This window comes from Eschrichtius robustus, chromosome 4 (assembly GCF_028021215.1).
Source record: "Eschrichtius robustus isolate mEscRob2 chromosome 4, mEscRob2.pri, whole genome shotgun sequence".
Classification (NCBI taxonomy): domain Eukaryota; kingdom Metazoa; phylum Chordata; class Mammalia; order Artiodactyla; family Eschrichtiidae; genus Eschrichtius; species Eschrichtius robustus.
This window is the reverse complement of record NC_090827.1, coordinates 19,586,059-19,601,671: the sequence shown is the minus strand read 5'-3', so window position 1 is coordinate 19,601,671 and position 15,613 is coordinate 19,586,059. Positions and strand designations below refer to the sequence as shown.

At 37.8% G+C, this 15,613-nt stretch overlaps 1 pseudogene; it reads left to right on the top strand.

The window, feature by feature from the left end:
• The first annotated feature begins 1,745 nt into the window (after nt 1-1,745).
• LOC137763986 (alcohol dehydrogenase 1-like) lies at nt 1,746-15,322 on the top strand (annotated as a pseudogene).
• The last annotated feature ends 291 nt before the right edge of the window (nt 15,323-15,613 follow it).

Genomic DNA, 15,613 nt, shown 5'->3' with positions numbered 1-15,613 from the left:
TCTGGGGTCCGCACTGATAGCCGCTGCTCGAGCCCATCTCTGGAGCTCCTTTAAGCTGTGCTCTGAATCCCCTCTCCTAGTGCACCCCTAAACAATGGTCTCTTGCCTGTTTGGCAGCTCCAGACTTTTTCCCGGACTCTCTCCCGGCTAGCCATGCCACACTAGCCCCCTTCAGGCTGTGTTCACGCCACCAACCCCAGTCCTCTCCCTGGGATCTGACCTCCGAAGCCCAAGCCTCAGCTCCCAGCCCCTGCCCGCCCCGGCAGGTGAGTAGACAAGCCTCTCGGACTGGGGAGTGCTGGTCGGCACCGATCCTCTGTGCGGGAATCTCTCCACTTTGCCCTCTGCACCCCTGCTGCTGCGCTCTCCTCCGTGGCTCCGAAGCTTCCCCCCCATCCACTACCCCGTCTCCATCCGTGAAGGGCCTTCCTAGTGTGTAGAAACCTTTCCTCCTTCTTGGCTCCCTCCCACTGGCGCAGGGCCCATCCCTATTCTTTTGTTTCTGTTTTTCCTTTTTTCTTTTGCCCTACCCAGGTACGTGGGGAGTTTCTTGCCTTTTGGGAGGTCCGAGATCTTCTGCCAGCATTCAGTAGGTGATCTGTAGGAGTTGCTCCATATGTAGGTGTATTTGTGATGTATTTGTGGGGAGGAAGGTGATCGCCACGTCTTACTCTTCCACCATCCTGAAGCTCCTCAGATACATTGTTTTTAATGACTACAGTCAATGATAATGAGGGTGGAAAAAATGATGACATAGATATTCTTTTAGAGTTCTAGGAACTGTGCCAAATAATTCAAACTTTCTGTAAGGAGATTTAGAAATCAATTTAACCCTAATAATGTATGTATCCGTTACTTAAGGAAACCAGGCAAGTCAAAAGTATAAACAGGGCTTCCCTGGTGGCGCAGTGGTTGAGAATCTGCCTGCCAATGCAGGGGACACGGGTTCGAGCCCTGGTCTGGGAAGATCCCACATGCCGCGGAGCAACTAGGCCCGTGAGCCACAATTACTGAGCCCGCGCGTCTGGAGCCTGTGCCCCACAACAAAAGAGGCCGCGATAGTGAGAGGCCCGCGCACCGCGATGAAGAGTGGCCCCCACTTGCTGCAACTGGAGAAAGCCCTCGCACAGAAACGAAGACCCAACACAGCAGCCATAAATAAATAAATAAATCCCAAAAGTTAAAAAACAAACAAACAAACAAAAAACCTACTTTGAAACCTCTGAAAATTTGCAAGAATAGTAACAACATATGTTCTTCCCCTAAATGCTCCATTTAACATTTAAAAAAAAAAAAAAAGTATAAACAAAGTTCATTACAATATACTTTATAATAGTCAAAACAATAGAAATAATTATATGTCTAGGTAGTTGCTGATTAAGCAAATTAGGACCTATTCAAATGATGAAATATAAAACAGCCATTTAAAATTATGATTATAAAGTATTTTGAAGTCATGAGAAAATGTTTTAGAACAAGTAAATGTTCAATATATGGTGGCTTTCATTAGCAAAAAAAACCCTAAAATGCAAAATTGCTTATATGACATGATCTCTATTATATAAAAATTACTTTAAGAGACTGAAAGGAAATATGCTAAAATTTTAACAGCTTATGTCTGAAATTGCAATGATCTTTTTTCTGTTTCTTTATGATTTTCTTATTTTTACAAATTATAGCAAGTAAGTGTCATTTGTATGGTCAGAAGTTAAATGTTATCGCTAAATGATGTCATTTTATTGTCCTTGTGTCAAGAGACTATCACATGACGGGCAGCCATTGCCTGGACAACAAATTCTCCTCTTTCAATTGAGAATGTGCAAGTTGAGCCACCAAAGGCTGGGGAAGTTCATATTAAGGTAAATTTAAGTCTCTGAACCTTTACCTTTGAAGGCAAGGGCAAGGAAATCTTATTTCATTTTATATATATAAAATGAAATAAGATATATATTATACATATATCTTATTTCCATATATATATATATGGTACAAAATTTGCATTTTTGGTCTGTCCACTTTTCTTAGTAAAAGAAGAATCTTAAAAACTAAGATAAGTAAGTAGAGTTAATGAGTGTTTGAGATATTCTTAATAATTGTAAATTATTGGTAGTTCACTCTCCCACTATAATTTTTTTAATTACTGAAATTTTTATTTAAGTCATATAATATCATAGGCCTAAATGCTTTACAGTGTGACCTAGAAGGTGTTCTAAGTGTTAGGTGCTTTAGATTTCTGAGGGAAAAGGGACAAGGAATGCATTTCCCCATACTTCTAGGATAAAAAGTTGATATCAACAAATACTCAGTAACTAAAAGACGAACTTTTCATCTCTATTGTTTCTGTGCTCACTAATTATAATTTCAGAATTTGTCTCAGAATTTGTCTGAAAAAGTACACCACGTGGTAAATTTCAGTCTCTAGGAATGAGCAGCTAGGACTCCATGATGGACTTCAAAGTGATTTGGAAGAGTTAATAATTACTGAACAGAGCCTAGACCAGGGATGGGAAAACACTGACCTGTCTTAGCAGCCTTGCCACTCTCAAATCAACCTCTGAATCAATATACCTCACATTTTACAAAATCATTAAATACCCAAGATTCAGAGTATTATTGCTTACAATCTTTTTAAACATTAAATTCACCTACCTTCTAATTTAAGCCCAGGAAATTCAACACTTAATTCGATGAATACAACAAAGACTGAAAACTATATGCTTCTAGTCCACACTGTATCTAATCAAAGTAGAAGGTATAAGGGGATGGTTAGAAGAGTAACAGAGAAAAGGAATGAAGGGAATTGGAAAGATACCAGAAGGAAAAGGAGATGGAGTGAAGGAGGAAAGTAGAAAAAGATGGATGGGCAATGATAGACAAAACAGGAGAATATGGGAACTAACACTAAATAAATTATTATCTTCATGTCTGGCATTATGTTAAAGACTTTATTTCATCAATGAGAGATGGTAAAGAACAAAATGAAAAGTAATAAGAATGTACACGAAGAAACGAGTTTAGTATAACTGACTGCTATTCAGAAGCTATACTTTTCTAATAATCATTCACCCAAACAGCACTTAATTATTGCTTATTGCATACTGGGTCATCTGCTGAAATGTTTACTAGTTAATTAGCCAATGTTCCCGTTCTTACACTGGTATTCTCCTTACTACAAAGGTTACACCGTAAATAATAAATCCAGAATAGCCCACCAAGGTGGAAGTTGCAGCAGCAAGGACCTGAGCGATATCACCCTGAACCCAAAATAAAATCAAAGTTGAGGTTGAGGACTGGATCTGCCCATAACGACAGACAATCCCACCTCTGGTTTATGCTATGGACAGCTTCCCAGAAAGAGTTGTGCATTCTTATTTGGTATGTAGAATAAAACTAAGAAGGAGATTCCAGCCTGCTGCATACCTAAAATATCACTCCTTGCCTTTGATAGCATCTTGAAGCCATTTTAGCACTGTGAAAACGAAAACCACAGCATTTTTCTCATGAGAATATCGCTTCACCCATTTGCCACAATCATACACCAAAGTTGTTCCCAGTGTTCCAGCTATAAATGCTGCCTCTCCCACTACAGATACTGGAAAAACTAGTCAGTATGCTTGGGCAAATACTTTCCTGGCTGAATTCCAGGCAGAGCAGTAATATAGTGGCTATGGTACAGGAAATGTTTATTTCTATGATCAATATAAGTGGATTAGGTCTATCCACAGACAAGAAAACTTAGGCCATTAACTAAGAAGTTTTAAAACTTCTCAATGTCAATTAAATTTTGCAACAGTTAGTTTAACTCAAACTCATTTTACATTATTAACTTAAAGAATGTTTTCAATATACTAGTTTAAAATCAATTTTCCCAGAGCATTGGGAAAACATTCCACAATATTGGGCCTAAAATTCTTGGTTTCTCAATGGTGCTGCTATTGATATGTGGTCAAAAAGTCCTTCATTGTATGCAATTGCCCCTCATATTTCAAAACTAGTTGATGACACAGGATGTACAAAGTAGATTTCAAAAGACCTAGTTTATTTCCAGGTCTGAACATGCACCATGTGACTTCGGGCAAGTCATTCTAAGCCTTCGAATCTCCCTTTCCACATCTCTAAATTGGGGGTGATAAGACCTGCCCTGTGTTTCTCTGGGTGCTGTTATAGGGATCAACTGAGATCATTCATGTAAAAAAATTGTTAATAATCAGTCTCAGATAAAAGAAAAAGAAAAATTCCAAACCAACTGATCCTTGGTTACTTAATTCCTATACAGATGATATCTTCAGGGATCTGTGGTTCTGATGATCATGCTCTAAAACGATTATTCCCAGTGAACTTTCCCTTAATAACAGGCCATGAAGGAGCTGGGATTGTGAAGAGTACTGGCGGAGGAATGAGCTCAGTGAAACCAGGCAGGAAATGGGCCACAAAAACCTTCACACCAACAGCCTGCCATTAAAATGCATTAACAAAACAACAAGGTCCTACTGTATAGCACAGGGAACTATATTCATTATCCTGTGATAAACCATAATGGAAAATATTTTAAAAGAATGTCTCTATGTGTATAACTAAGTCACTTTGCTGTACAGCAGAGATTGGCACAGCATAGTAAATCAACTGTACTTCAATAAAAAAATACATAAATAAAATAAAATAAAATGCATTAACATATTTACAGGAGAATAAGTTGGTTTGACTCTAAATTCTTTTAAGTAATCACATATCATGATATTAAATGTATCCAGTGATTCCAAGAGCCACACAGTTACTCTGCTGTCATTGCTAGCAATCCAGAGGGGCAGTGGTGAGCCAAGTATGCATTCACGGCCGAAAGAGAGTTGAGATAGGACTAGTGTACCTCTAAATAGATTAAAATCTTCTTAGGAGCAGGGACTGCTTCTTTTTTTTTTTTTTTTTTTTCCAAATAGACAATAAAACTGTATTATAAACATTACACTTGCTAAGTGACTAGATCTTAATTGTTCCCAAGACTAAAAGAAATTATAATTATATGACACAATAGAAGGGTTAGCTAATGCTATAATGGCAGTCATATTGCAATATAAATGTATCAAATTAATATAAACTTACATGCAATTTTGTATATCAAACATATCTCAATAAAAACTTTTTCTAATAAATTGTCAACAGAAAGGGAAATTTCTATAATCTGGCAAGTTAATTTATTCTGACATAGTTGCAAAAGAATTCAGTATTTCTTTTTTTATTGAAATATAGTTGATATACAATATTATGCTAGTTTCAGGTGTGTTACCGAGTGATTTGATATTTGCATACATTATGAAATGATCACCATGATAAGTCTAGTAACCATCTGTCCCCAACAAAGTTATTACAATATTATTGACCATATTCCTTATGTTGTATATCACAACCCCTTGGCTTATTTATTTCATAACTGGAGGTTTGTACCTCTTAATCCCCATCACCTATTTTGCCCCCTCACACCCTCCCCTCTGGCAACCACCTGAGTGTTCTCTGCATCTATGAGTCTGTTTTCATCTTGTTTTGTTTGTTTTGTGTTTTAGATCCCACATATAAGTGAGATGATGTGGTATTTGTCTTTCTCTGTCTGCCTTTTTTCACTTAGCATAATACCCTCTAGATTTATCCATGTTATTGCACATGGCAAGGTTTCATATTTTTATGGCTGAATAATATTCAGTTATGTGTATGCAGGTATATATATGTGTATATATATATATACACATATACATATGTGTGTATGCATGTATACACACACACACACATATATATATATATATATATATATATACACACACACACACACATATACCACATCTTCTTTATCCATTTGTCTATTGATGGGCACTTAGGTTGCTTCCAAATGTTGGCTATTATAAATAATACTACAATAAATATTGGTGTGCATCTATCTTTTTGACTTAGTTGTTTTGTTTTCTTTGGGTAAATACCCAGAAGTGAAATTGCTGGATCATATGGAGTTCTATTTTTAATTTTTTGAGGAACCTCCATGTTGTTTTCCATAGTCTCCACATCTCCAAGAAGATAATGCAAATAGTAGTTAGTTAATTCCTCTCTAACTAAACAAATTCCAGTGGAAGTTTTGTGGACAATGATGAGTATTTGAAGGGAAAAGATAAGAGAGCAGAATTTGAGATTCTCCTGAATTTGAGATCCAGTACGTTTGGGATTTTTAGGGCCAATGAAAGTAAGATGTTCCTTATCTAAACTTACAAGAGATTTTTAAAGCTATCTAAACTCTGCAAGAGGCCAAAGGGGATTATTTCTGTGTTATAAACATTTGTAAGGACCAATATACGGACAAGGTTGTAGACCTCTGGCAAGGCTTTGTGAGGCTTTTTAAGTCTGTGATGACTGTGTTAATTTTCTTCTTAGACCCTACCCAGCCTGTCACTCTAGGGCCCAGGAGGGCTAATGACTTGATCCAAACATAATCAATATCCTCTCCAGAACTCTGCAACCTAAAAACCACCCTCTGTAGTAAGTGTCCCAGAAGCAGCCACTCCCTGCAGAGGGAAAGCTATTCCTTTTACTCTCTTGAAGTTAGCATATCTTGGATCTTAGCCCCACTAAAGAACACATGTCAGAGGCCTGCTGTGGGTCAGTGAGCCGTCATGGGGCAGGTAGACTCAATGGAAAGGGCTCTGCTATTATCCAGCTGGGCCACTTCAGGCAGGTACAAGCACTGTGGGATTTAAATCTTTCAAAATGAAAAACAAAAGGGTTAAAGTAGATGACATCTCTAAGGGTCATTCCTGGTTTTTTAGTCTATTTCCAGAGTAAAAGCAGACCTACAATTACCTATCCAGCAAGGAATAGCCCCATATTTCCATCATTTGCCCAAAAGAATAATGGGATTTCTGAAACCAGGTTATATGGTTTCTCCTTCAAAACAGCCATGGGCTATGTTATACTGGTTGTCATAATCCGTCCGCAGCAAGTTTTCAAACCATTCAATGGAACCTTTATATGAAATTTTAAAAATATAATAATATGGTGATATTATTGTATTTCTGTTCCAATAACATTTTAAATTAATGATCTTTTTTTGGTATATATGGGAGATAAAGTCCTCACACTCATTATTCCACAGTGTAGAGAATGCAGTGCCTGCTTGCACCCCAAGGGAAACTTCTGTGAGAAGCAAGAGTTAGTAGATTTGCCTGGCTTTTATTTACTTTGCCACTCTCTTATTAAATCGCTTATATTGCGCCAACACTGACCTGGAGCAAAGGTACTCATTTCTCTCTTTACAACTCCGTGTGTCTGTGCTGGTGCCGGTGCCTATGTCACTACAGGACAGCGTTCTACCTTCTTCTGGAATAATGCTGGACGGGACTAGCAGATTTACCTGCAAAGGAGAAAAGATCTATCACTCTTTCCGCACAAGCACGTTCACTGAATATACTGTTGTGCATGAAAATTTCCATGGTAAAAACTGATGCTGCTGCTCCCGTGGACAAAGTTTGTGTCATAGCTGTGACAGGCTATGGGGCCGCTGTTCACTCAGCCAAGGTGAGGAAAATCACTGTGTTAGTATGTCATAGTGATTTGCCTAGGAAACATCAAAACAAGACCAAAACGGTCCAAATGTTTCAACTAGTGTATATAGTTCCGAAAGTCTCAATGGTTGTTTTTGTTTTCTTAATTATACATGTGTCCAGGTTTGATTCCTAACACAAGATGCCTTGTGAATTTGTAGGTCACTCCCAGTTCTACCGGCATGGTCTTTGGATTTGGATGAATCAGCTCAGCCGTTGCCATGGGCTGTAAAGCCTCTGGTGCTTCTAGAATCATCGGGGTTGATATCAATGAGGAGAAATTTCCCCAGGCAAGAGCATTAGGGGTCACTGATCGTCTCAACCCTCGAAACCTCAAGAAGCCCATCCGGGAGGTGGTCACGGAAATGACAGGCATCGGTGTCAACTTTGCTCTTAAGGCCATGGGACTCTCAGATACCATGGTGTGTGGGCTTGGGTCACAGTGAGTATAGGCAGACCTCAGAGATATTGCAGGTTCAGTTCCAGACCACCACAGTACAGTGAATATTGCAATAAAGCGAGTCAACTAATTTTTTTGGTTTTCCAGTGCATGTAAAAGTTATGTTTATACTATACTGTAGTCTATTAGTATGCAATACAATTAAGTCTAGAAGAAACAATATACACACCTTAATTTAAAAATACTTTATTGCTAACATATGCTAATCATCTGAGCCTTCAGTGAGTCATTATCTTTTTTCAAGAGTAACATCAAAGATCACTGATCCCATACCACAATAACAAATACAATAATAATGAAAATGTTTGAAATACTGCAATAATTACCAAATGTGACACAGACACAAAGAAAGCAAATGCTGTTGGAAAAATGGCACTGATAGACTTGCTCAATGCACACAAACTTTCAGTTTGTAAAAAACGCAGTATCTGCAAAATGTGAAGCACAATAAAACGAGGTGTGCCTGGAGATGCTTAATGGGTGGGTACACATTTAGCATAAAACTCACCTGTGGAACCCAAATCTAAAAATGGAATGTAAATTCACTCTAAAACATTCATCTTAAAAATAAAAGCAGAGACACGACGACCCAAAACCTATGGGATGCAGCAAAAGCAGTTCTAAGAGGGAAGTTTATAGCAATACAAGCCTACCTCAAGAAACAGGAAACATCTCAAATAAACAACCTAACCTTGCACCTAAAGCAATTAGAGAAAGAAGAACAAAAAAACCCCAAAGTTAGCAGAAGGAAAGAAATCATAAACATCAGATCAGAAATAAATGAAAAAGAAATGAAGGAATCAATGGCAAAGATCAATAAAACTAAAAGCTGGTTCTTTGAGAAGATAAACAAAATTGATAAACCATTAGCCAGACTCATCAAGAAAAAAAGGGAGAAGACTCAAATCAATAGAATTAGAAATGAAAAAGGAGAAGTAACAACTGATACTGTAGAAATACAAACGATCATGAGAGATTACTACAAGCAACTCTATGCCAATAAAATGGACAACCTGGAAGAAATGGACAGATGCTTAGAAATGCACAACCTGCCGAGACTGAACCAGGAAGAAATAGAAAATATGAGCAGACCAATCACAAGCACTGAAATTGAAACTGTGATTAAAAATCTTCCAACAAACAAAAGCCCAGGACCAGATGGCTTCACAGGCAAAATCTAACAAACATTTAGAGAAGACCTAACACCTATCTTTCTCAAACTCTTCCAAAATATTGCAGAGGGAGGAACACTCCCAAACTCATTCTACGAGGCCACCATCACCCTAATACCAAAACCAGACAAAGATGTCACAAAGAAAGAAAACTACAGGCCAATATCACTGATGAACATAGATGCAAAAATCCTCAACAAAATAATAGCAAACAGAATCCAACAGCACATTAAAAGGATCATACACCATGATCAAGTGGGGTTTATCCCAGGAATGCAAGCATTCTTCAATATACACAAATCAATCAATGTTAGAAACCATACTAACAAATTGAAGGAGAGAAGCCATATGATCATCTCAATAGATGCAGAAAAAGCTTTCGGCAAAATTCAACACCCATTTATGATAAAAGCCCTGCAGAAAGTAGGCATAGAGGGAACTTTCCTCAACATAATAAAGGCTATATATGACAAACCCACATCCAACATCATCGTCAATGGTGAAAAACTGAAACCATTTCCACTAAGATCAGGAACAAGACAAGGTTGCCCACTCTCACCACTATTATTCAACACAGTTTTGGAAGTGTTAGCCACAGCAATCAGAGAAGAAAAAGAAATAAAAGGAATCCAAATCGGAAAAGAAGAAGTAAAGCTGTCACTGTTTGCAGATGACATGATACTATACATAGAGAATCCTAAAGATGCTACCAGAAAACTACTAGAGCTAATCAATGAATTTGGTAAAGTTGCAGGATACAAAATTAATGCACAGAAATAAATCTCTTGCATTCCTATACACTAATGATGAAAAATCTGTAAGTGAAATTAAGATAACACTCCCGTTTACCACTGCAAGAAAAAGAATAAAATATCTAGGAATAAACCTACCTAAGGAGACAAAAGACCTGTATGCAGAAAATTATAAGACACTGATGAAAGAAATTAAAGATGATACAAATAGATGGAGAGATATACCATGTTCTTGGATTGGAAGAATCAACATTGTGAAAATGACTCTACTACCCAAAGCAATCTACAGATTCAATGCAATCCCTATCAAACTACCACTGGCATTTTTCACAGAACTAGAACAAAAAATTTCACAATTTGTATAGAAACACAAAAGACCCCGAATAGCCAAAGCAATCTTGAGAAAGAAAAATGGAGCTGGAGGAATCAGGCTCCTGGACTTCAGACTATACTACAAAGCTACAGTAATCAAGACAGTATGGTACTGGCACAAAAACAGAAACATAGATCAATGGAACAGGATAGAAAGCCCAGAGATAAACCCACGCACATATGGTCACCTTATCTTTGATAAAGGAGGCAAGCATATACAGTGGAGAAAAGACAGCCTCTTCAATAAGTGGTGCTGGGAAAACTGGACAGGTACATGTAAAAGTATGAAATTAGAACACTCCCTAACACCATACACAAAAATAAACTCAAAATGGATTAAAGACCTAAGTGTAAGGCTGGACACTATCAAACTCTTAGAGGAAAACATAGGCAGAACACTGTATAACGTAAATCACAGCAAGATCCTTTTTGACCCAGCTCCTAGAGAAATGGAAATACAAACAAAAATAAACAAATGGGACCTAATGAAACTTAAAACCTTTTGCACAGCAAAGGAAACTATAAACAAGACAAAAAGACAACTCTCAGAATGGGAGAAAATATTTGCAAATGAAGCAACTGACAAAGGATTAATCTCCAAAAGTTACAAGCAGCTCATGCAGCTCAATATCAAAAAAACAAACAACCCAATCCAAAAATGGGCAGAAGACCTAAATAGACATTTCTCCAAAGAAGATATACAGATTGCCAACAAACACATGAAAGAATGCTCAACATCATTAATCATTAGAGAAATGTAAATCAAAACTACAATGAGATATCATCTCACACCATGTCAGAATGGCCATCATCAAAAAATCTACAAACAATAAATAAAGAGGGTGTGGAGAAAAGGGAACACTCTTGCACTGTTGGTGGGAATGTGAATTGATACAGCCACTATGGAGAACGGTATGGAGGTTCCTTAAAAAACTAAAAATAGAACTACCATACGACCCAGCAATCCCACTACTGGGCATATACCCTGCGAAAACCATAATTCAAAAAGTCATGTACCAAAATGTTCATTGCAGCTCTATTTACAATAGCCAGGACATGGAAGCAACCTAAGTGTCCATCGACAGATGAATGGATAAAGAAGATGTGGCACATATATACAATGGAATATTACTCAGCCATAAAAAGAAACGAAATGGAGTTATTTGTAGTGAGGTGGATGGAGTTAGAGTCTGTCACACAGAGTGAAGTAAGTCAGAAAGAGAAAAACAAATACAGTATGCTAACACATATATATGGAATCTAAGGGGAAAAAAAAAAAAGGTCATGAAGAACCTAGGGGCAAGACGGGAATAAAGACACAGACCTACTAGAGAATGGACTTCAGGATATGGGGAGGGGGAAGGGTAAGCTGTGACAAAGTGAGAGAGTGGCATGGACATATATACACTACCAAACGTAAAATAGATAGCTAGTGGGAAGCAACCGCATAGAACAGGGAGATCAGCTCTGTGCTTTGTGACCACCTAGAGGGGTGGGATAGGGAGGGTGGGAGGGAGGGAGATGCAAGAGGGAAGAGATATGGAAACATATGTATATGTATAACTGATTCACTTTGTTATAAAGCAGAAACTAACACACCATTGTAAAGCAATTATACTCCAATAAAGATGTTAAAAAAATAATAAATTAATAAATTAATAAATAAAATAAAAGCAATATATACTTAAAGATATGTCATTATAGTATACAAAGCTTAAACATGCAAAAGGCTACAATTCAAGTATTTCCTTTCCTGTATTCCTAGCTCTTTATTCACATACATGTTATTATATTTAAGTATGAACATTATTTAATTCACATACGCTATTCATGTGTGTTCTATATCAGAACCATTCATTTATTTGAAAAATGAGCTCCTATGCACCAGTGTGTTAAGTTCAGGGAGAATCAAATAGGCACCAGACTCTTCGGTCAGACAGGGTAGAGGAGAGAACGTAGGCATTCAATACATTTCAGTGTGTACCTAATGTACATGGTCAAAGGATGAAGGAAGTAGAGGTAGTTATGTAACAGAAAAGAGAAAAATAAGGTAAAACAGAGGAAAGGGGAGAGAGAGCAAGGTTAAGAACCAGAAAAGGAAGTAAAATAGATTGATGTATACTGTATACTGTACACCCTTAGAAAATAAAATTTTTTTAAATGAAGCTTCACACACACATATGTATATATTTGTTTTGTTTGAATAGAAATGATTTGGACAGAGAGTCATAGCAAGTGAGAAGTTCAGGCAAAGTATAGCATGTGTGGCCTTTGAGGCAGTGGGTAATTTTATCAAATAAACACATGGTACTTACTCTGTGCCAGATAATGTTCTAAATGTTTTAAGTGTGATAAATCACTTAAGCCTTATAACAACTCTATGAAATAGGTAGTATTATTCTTCTTTTTACAAATAAAGAAACAGGCATAGGGAAGTTAAGTAACTTGCCTAAGGTCACACAGCAGCAGAGTCTGTGCTCTTTACCACTAAACTCTACTGGTTCTCTCATGAGATTCCATCACTGGCAGTGTTGAAGCTGAGCCTGAAGTAGCATCTGCCCAGGAAGAGGTTTGAAATCTAGGAACCCCACAATTCCTTCCACCACTGCTGGTAGTTGTTATTTATGTATGGGAATGTGCTTATGGTCATTATTATCATTATCAGATTGCTGCTTGGGACTCCTGCCACCTGAACTATGGTGTCTGTAGGATCACTGGGCTACCTCCACCGAATTCACAGCTTTGCCTTGATGCACCGAAGGTTGTCCCTGGACGGACACTGAAGGGTGTATGTTTAGGAGGTAGGTCAGTGAATAGAAGGAACCAGTTGGTTGCTCTCATGAAATCCCTTTCAACTTTGTAGAAACATGGAATTCAAAATTCCCCTCCTTGGGGAAACAGACCTATAATGGTAGACATTTCCAAAGACTTCTCCTCCAATGAATTGGTATATTTTGCAAATCAATTTTAGTTAATTTAATTAAATAGGTCTTTTAACATTCAAATAAAATTTTTATCTCCTGCAAAATAATTTTTGGGGTTTTCCCAGTGTTTGGAAAAACTCAGTTAAGTTCAGTTCTGCACTGGTGGATTCAAAGTTTGTCATGCTATTTTAACAGCAATGCTTTCTGGATAATCACATGCACCAACTTGGTATTTGGCACTGATTTTTGTCTTCCCAGTGGAGTCCTTATTTCTGAACAATACTGACCAATAGCTTTACTAAATTAACATTCCCATCTCCATCCATTGCTCTGATGGAAAGTTCCCATGCCATCTCAATGTGTGTGAATAGAGAGATGAAGAAACGGTTGTATAATGGTAAGCCCAGGAGGTGGGTTGGAGACTGCTAGCTTATTTAAAAGGACTATTTTTAATCTCAGTAACATGTGAATATCGATCCAATTCTTTTCCAAAGGAGTTCTAGGCAACAGAACTGTCTGTAGCAGCCACACTTAGCAACAGCAGCCAACAGCTTCTGATGTACAATGAATTAATTATCTTCCAACTTCAATGACGAATTTTCAGAATACTCTACCCATCTCCATGACTTATTTGATTATTTTTCTTTTGGTTGGTTTGATATTTCTCAAATCTTATTACAACAACCTTTCTGTTTTGCAGATTATAAAACCACAGACTGTATTCCCCAGCTAGTGACTGATTACCTACAAAATAAAATTAATATGGATCCATTGATAACCCATCAGCTGCCTTTTGACCAACTCCACAAAGCTTGCGAGTTGTACCATGCTGGAAAAACGTGAGTGTTTTCTTTGATGATCTCCTGTACCCTGAACTCACAGAGAAAATGACTCTTCAAACGTTTCCAAGTGGTTTTGTGATAAAGAGATGGTTACTTGGACCTTCAATATCTTTCACACACTCTACCCTATTTCCTATTGTTACCAGAATAAGAAAAGGTTTTACCTGCAGGCTCCTCTTTGGGAAACATCTGTATTAACCTATTTCAAAGTAATGTTCGAGAATTCAGTATAACACCAAGAACCAGTCTACTCCACGTTGGTCAATTATGCATTATTTTTCTAGTTAGAGAAATGACCTAGAATAAATGATTTGACATTACTGGAGTCATAAAATCTTACAAGGACTCCTAGAAACAAAGGTTTAGACTCCACCCAGGGCACAAAACCTTTCTACATCATTTCTTGACAGATGGTCAGTCTGCTCCAGCTTGCACACCTTCAGGGATGGAGTGTTCACTCAATGTGTTAATTTATTCACTCAGCGTATATTTAGTGATGGTGCACTATTTGCCAGGACTGTCCTAAGTGCTGGAGACACAGCGGAGAACAAGCAACAAGCAGTAAATAAGGAATTACTCCTGTGATGAATGCTTTGATTTTCTAATTCTGATTCCAAGCACATCTCCCTTTCATATTCTCTCCCTGCTCCTCTACCTATATCCTTTGCTTGTTTTAAGATATTTTTAAAATTTTTAATCCAGGTACTTAAAGTTTACCCTGCTATACCTTGTTGGTTTACACCTAGCATGTCAGCCCGTTTAAATCTGGAATGAAAAGCCACGAAAACTCATCTGAAATTTTAGAAACAAATTATCAAGGAGGTGGGTGGATCTAGCAGGCAGTAGACACACTGCAAAAGGAAAGGAACCAAGGGAACCCATTTATTCCTCCCTAATTAGACATGGAACTAGATTCTGGGGCTGATGGAAGCTGATCAGAAGCTGTAGCAGGTTTAGATGTCTTTGTGGTTATGCAGCCCGAGGAAATGGTGCTCAGAGCTGGGGCCTTCCTTTCACAGCTGATTTTCAATCCCGCTTTCACCAAATCCTATATTTCATATAGGTGAACTAGGTTGAAGGTGGAGTTGGGAGTGGGGATAGGTAAGCAATGCAGTGTTTCAATACGGTGCATAATTGCTTTGCTGAAATCACTGTTTCTCAAGGAATTCAATTGTTTTATTATTGCACTTTTATGTTTCAGCATCTGCTGTGTTCTGCTGTTCTGAGACCCTAGATGATGAAAGGTGCAAGGGCATCCTTGGGGACTTTATTCCTTTCCCGTTTCACCTCCCCAATTGTTCCAGTGCAGTGAAAAGAGGAGCAAAAGAGATGGGAATGCAGTGTGATTGCACAAAACGAAATAAGTGCATCTTGAATATAATTATTATAAAATAGCTTCTCAGAGAACAGATGTTGCATAACTTTAAAAAGAGAGGTGGTGGGATTTGATTGATGACATCGTTGATATGTCCATCAACCCAACTGATCTCTGTCATTGGTCCATGAAAGTTGTCCCT